The sequence below is a fragment of the Merops nubicus genome, unplaced genomic scaffold, assembly GCF_000691845.1.
Source record: "Merops nubicus isolate BGI_N331 unplaced genomic scaffold, ASM69184v1 scaffold3209, whole genome shotgun sequence".
Classification (NCBI taxonomy): domain Eukaryota; kingdom Metazoa; phylum Chordata; class Aves; order Coraciiformes; family Meropidae; genus Merops; species Merops nubicus.
In genome coordinates this window covers 93,126-99,125 of record NW_008632861.1, presented here as the reverse complement: position 1 = coordinate 99,125, position 6,000 = coordinate 93,126, and positions in this window count along the sequence as shown.

Genomic DNA, 6,000 nt, shown 5'->3' with positions numbered 1-6,000 from the left:
CCGGGGCTGGGGACGGGAGCACGGGCACAGCCCCCGAGAGGCGCTGCGGGCTTTTGCGGGCAGGGGAGGGCAGGAGGGAAGCTCTCAGCTCACCGCTTCCCTGCTCTGTGGGAAGCTCGGTGGTTCCCTAGTTTGCGCTGTGTTGAGGATCCTTTTTCTTCTTCTTTTGTTATTTTTTTTTTTTTCTTTCTCTACCTGGGATTTCTTGTTCTTCCCATCGTATCCTGTTTAAAAACAATTTACATGTGCTAATTGGCAACTTAAAAAAGAAAAAAGAGAGTTAAGGAAAGGTTTCCCACCCGTGCGTTGTTAAACTTTGGCTGTATGGTGTTACTGAGTAAGGGTGTTGGGAAAGAGCTGCCGTACTCCTCATAGTTTTCTGACTGTCTGCGATTTAATGGTGCCACTGGAAAAACTCCTTGTTTAAACAGTAGCAGATTCTAGTTCAAAATGCTTTTTTTTTTCCTTATCCCTTGTCCGGTGCCTTTTCCATCTGGAGATGGTAAGCCCGAGATGCCAGGTGCTTCTTAAGATCATAATCTTAGGTACTTTAGACAAGGTTTAGTACATGTAAGAGAAACCACAGCTTTAAAAACACTCTCAGGAGTTTCAGTAATCCGGGATCTCAAAGGCACATTTCCTGAGTGGTTTTTGTTTTAGGGTGGCACTGGTAGGAGGCAGCTGGAAGTGGAGCTCTGTTGTTCTTGGTCCTGTGTATGGGTGCAGCCAGAGATGATTCTTGCGGTAACAAGAATGCAGATGACATAGGAAAGAAACTTGGAGGAGGTTGTCTTTCTCTCTAAAAATTTTGCAACGACTGTAAACTGTAAGAAGTATCAGAAATGTAAGTAACAATTATATCCTTTCCCTTCCAATGTATGAAGGGCACAGAAGGAAATATTTATTTCCAAGCCCTAAAGTATAAGTCTTACTTTTAAAAGCTTTTGCCATTTTTGGCTTAGGCTAATAAAAAAGTCTTATTTTAAGGCTCTTCTACGGATCCTTGACTAATGCAGCATTGCAGATGGACTTGTACAGGTGCTGCTATATAGAATAATGATTGTGGCTTTTCTCTTCCCTTTGCAGTAATTATTGCTGTATAAGGGGGGAGCTGGTGCTTAAACAGTAAAAAAGAAAAAAAAAAAAATGCTCACTTAGGTCTCCAAGAAATGAAGATATTAATTATATCTCAGAAATAGAATAGTTTTTTCCAGCTGTGTCTTTCCTATCAAGGATTTGTTAGGGTATTTTTTACAACAGAGTGAATGAGTAAAATGAAATTTTCTGACTAGAAGTACAAGTAATGCCTGACATTGGAAAGTAATGGGGAGAATTCTATATTACATCTCTATTTTGTCAATAGTAAAACTCTTCTCCTGTTGGTCATAGCTCCTTTTTCTCTGCATGCCTCCGAGAGAAATATTAACCAGGAATGTTGGCAGAGGGGCTTGCTGGTTGGATATAGTAACTGGAACAACTTAACTCCTGAGCAGTTGACAAGTCTCAGGCTGACTGACCTTCTAAAATACTGGAGCATGAAAATAAATGAGCGCATGAATGTGGCTTTCAAAGCCAGCCAGACAGGCTGTGTCAAATACTGTTACCAAGCTCTCCCTCCTCCTCTTTTTTTTTTTTTAATTAAACAATAAAAGCAAGGAATTTTAATTTCCAGTGTAACTGACTGCTTAAATATATCATTTTCAGTTGGATGTGTATTGATTATCCCTGTACCAAGGAAAATCCAGGGTAAGACTTTACTGCTCTGTTTTGCCAGTGCTGTTTTCAGCTCTATTTGCTTTGGGCAGGCAGACCTTCTTGTACTTACATAGGAATGAAGTGTGCATTAAGTTAGCTGCTTTTTAAAGTAAACACCTCTGCTTTGTGCTTCAGATGTCTTCTACCTTCCTCCCTATACCAGCACAGCAGTAATTAAAAAGAAACGTAGAAAAGCAACCTGAGATCCAGCCATGAGCCATACTGGGGCTGAAAATTATCTTGGTGTCTTAAATACTTTGAAAAACAGGATTTGCTATGACTGTAGCAGCAGTTACATAATGAAACCCTAAACCCCAGTGATGCTACACCTGTAACAAGACAGAAGTTGACTAATTACAGAGGAGTCTGTGCCTGAAATTGTTTATGTACGGTTCATGTTTCTGAAGTGTTGGCTGTCATAGATAGCACCACCCTGATGATAACACAGGAGATTTAAAAAGAGTAACTGTTAAAACACTTGGACACTGTCCTTGCTGAAGTTTGCATGAGGATATTTGAAGTCAGAGGAGACCTCAGCCATCACCTGCCTGTGGTTAAAGCCCCATGTAATGCTGGACTAAACAGCTCTGGATATCGTGTATGGTTTTCCCACTGAGCAGATACTGGTCATCACATCTCAACTGGAGAGTACCAGTGAGAGTCTTACCATCATCCTTAGGGGAGACGTTAATCTAAAGAAAAGTAACTACTTGTCACTGGCTGTAGTTTATTTTTAGTTGAGGCAGAGAGGGATTCTGTTGCTGTAAATACATGGGAAATGTGAGCGCTTCAGGGATCTTTCCTTGCTCATCAACAGTGTTGCATGTGAACCTTTGCCACTGGCCTTTGCTTTAGGCAAGAGGATTTGGCTGAAGCTGTTGATGTAGTGAACTGGGAACAGTTTGCTTATAAGGAATAAGGTCAAGACCTGTGAGAACGTGCTTCACGGTTTTTTCCCAGATAAATTCTGACCTGAGGGTGGACCAGTGTGCATAGTATCATCGACTCCTGCACTCGTATTCCACCATGTGTCTTAAAAGAAGCACCACTTCTGAAATGCTGCAGAGGGGATGATGAGGCAATGGTGATCAAGGCTTTTGCAGAAGGTCTCTTGTGTTGGCTTGATTGTCTTCAGTAGGTAACAGTTTCTAAAGTATTTGACCTCGAAATACTGAAAAGGCTGTTCTTGAAAATCCAGAAAGACAAGTTGAGAATGAAGCATGGTATTGAATCTTCTTTTTCTGGTATTTTGAGTGTGGTCAAAGGTGTGACCTTAAGCATTGTTTCTGAGCAAAGCATGATTTGGAGAATTCAGTGTAGTAACTGAATTATTACTTGAGTGATGAAACTGTCGGTTTGTGATTGTTTCTTTTTAAGTGGTTGCTGTGTCTAATTTGAGATCCTATTCACCAAACCGTTTAAGCGTGTGATGAAATATCCTAGTGAAGTCAGCTGGATTTAAGTTTTACTGAATTGGTGCTTTGCCCATCTAGTTCTTTTAAAAACTTATGTACACAGGATTAATTATTTCACTGTTGGCAGCTCTTGCAAATTGTAGTGCAAGCTGTATGAATGACATTCAGTGTGTTTCTTGAGGCTCCAGCTTCCAAATTTAGAGGACTGAGGGAATCTTTGTTTTTTTTTTTTAGTTTTAAAACTAGTGGATTTTGTATCTCTCCAGCCTGTAGGGGAAAGTTTGAATTGTCATAGGGCTGAGGGTATCTTTGGTTTTAGTTTTAAAATCTATCGAATTTTGTACCCCTCTAGCCTGTAGGGGAAAGTTTGAATTGACATGAATGCACCACAGAAACCAGAAAGTTTAAAACACAATATTTGGGTTCCTTGCATTAAATTCCCTGGAATTCTGGGAGTCTTGCGTGGTTGGTGGTGGTGTAATTTGGTTGTAGCTGCTTGTCTGTCCTGTGCTGCCGTTGTACCATGAGTACCTCAAGCTACTACTTTGCTAAACATTGTTCAAACTTATTTCTCACCTATTCTGAAGGTGTCACTCAGAACTGATGTCCAAGGAGGTGTCTATAAAAATGTCCTCGTTCTTGGACCATACTGTGGTGGACTAGGGTGCATTTTTTGTTCATTTTTTTAATGGTAAACATTTCTATTTGACTGGCCATACTATGGCCATAGTTCTTCTCTAATGAAGAGCAGGAACATCTCCTGGTTACTGGCTGTTAAACAGCCATGAGTGTTTGGACAGACAGGATTTTTCATGAGCAGATAAGGAACGTTCATCATAGTAAAATGCATGAGAGTGTTATCATAAACATCTGGACTTATGATATGGAAAAGTCAGAATTTAACCATGTTGGCTAGTTTAGGTTTACCTTGGTTCCTGCACATGAAGTGGTGTCGATTATTACTTTAATTTTGTTTAGACTCCAAGAACAGCTTACAAATACACTCTCTGATTCTGGTGATTCTCTGTGCTCAAACAATACCTCTTCAGCTGTCCTGTGTGCTCCTGGGGTTAGTCAGCTCGCCTGTGAGGTTTGCCTTTTGTAGGCAGTGCTGTCACTCTATTCCCCTACCAGAAAGCTTAAATCTCACTGGGTCACAAGAGTGAGACATGGGTTACCTCTCAAGCTCAGGGATTTACTCTGTATTTCACATGCTGAAGGAGAGGAGAAGAATTTAGTTGGTGATTGCTCTGTTCAAAGGAAGAAATGTGTCCTGCACGCTGGATCAGTTAGTTTTGAGGAGTTGGTAACAGCAGTGGCTCAGTGAAGACATGTCAGGGGCCTGATGGTTTTGTGTAGCTGTGATCTTGTACAGAAGCTTCAAAGGTATGTTGCAGGACCACTTAATACTTGGAAGAATGCATCGGGCTATTGGACACAAATACCTGTCCTGTTTTGGGAAGCCCTGTGGTCTCGTGACCACGACTCTGAACTCCTACTCTGCTTGCTTTGTTTTCATGCTCTTCCCTCAGCATCTGCTGCTGTTGGTGGCTGAAAAAGATACAGGTCTCCAGTCTGCCTCTGTACCATCATTTTTATAAAGCCTTTCCCACAGTAATGCTTCAGATTATCTCCAAGTACTTTCATGTGTTCTTTTCCAGATGCTTAACTCTACACTCAAGCACTGCCATGGTGTGCAAGGTGACCGAGGGTGTACACAGAGCTGAGTATGTGCCTTGGTGTGTCTGTGTACAACTGACAAATTAAATGAACCTTGAAGTTCACTGGCCAGCTCTTCTGTTTCAGTTGTGTCGTGGAGAAACAGCTCTTTAAAAACAGGCAGTGTGATGCTCAGAGTGCAGGCTAGGCTTAGAAGTCTAGCTTAAGAAATCGTTTGCACAAAGAGCCTTCTAGAAATTGTGTGTATAATGGAGACTGATATTGTGCCCTTTTAAAAATGCATGATAACTTTCTAAAAATTGTTGACTCTACCTTAAATATTTCTTGCAGTAAATGGCATGATGCTGTCTGTTTGCTGGCTTTTGGCTCCTGGCTTACACAGTGGTTGACTTCTAGCCTCTAAATGTCTTCCAATTTTTGTGGGATTGATCTTTTTGCCTCTTAAGCTAGTCTTTAAATAGGTTTGTTAATAAACAGTTTTTTCCAATCTCCCACTGCTACAGAAACAGTCCCTTATAAATGCTAACATTGAACTTCAGTGGAAAAGTAATCAGAGTCAGCAAAATTATAAAAATATCCTTTTTAAAAGGGCAGACTGCACCTTATCTTTGATGGCAACCTAATACAGTCTCTCTGAATTATGTGCCTCTGTCAAAACAAAATTGAATCTTTGGAGGTAAAATTGAATGTTAACTTCAGAATATTTCAATTTCCTGCTACTACCCTCTGACAAACATGCATGGTATGTGACTTGTGTTGGTTTAAATATCTCATGAAGGATAGCTCTAGTGTGACTGAGAAGTGATCATCTTTTACAGCTGCCCTAGGATGCCCTTTTGGCTTAATAGTTGGGATCTTCTCTCCAAACAGTGCTGGTCCTTTCACGCTTCTGTACTTCTGTACCATGTTTTTTTTTTTTTAATTGAACCCTAATGGTACAGACACACATCTCTTAAACCATAAGAACAAACAACCCATTACAATGCATTGAACCAAGCAAACAACAAATCCTGTTGTGAACAACTTTCATATTTAATGCATCTCTGAAGGTCAGGAGGAACAGCTGCCTCTGGTCCTGCTGTTCTTGCTCTCTCTCTGAGGAGGGTTACCTTGTTTTTGAACCTTTGCTTGTTACCTGAGTAATGTACTG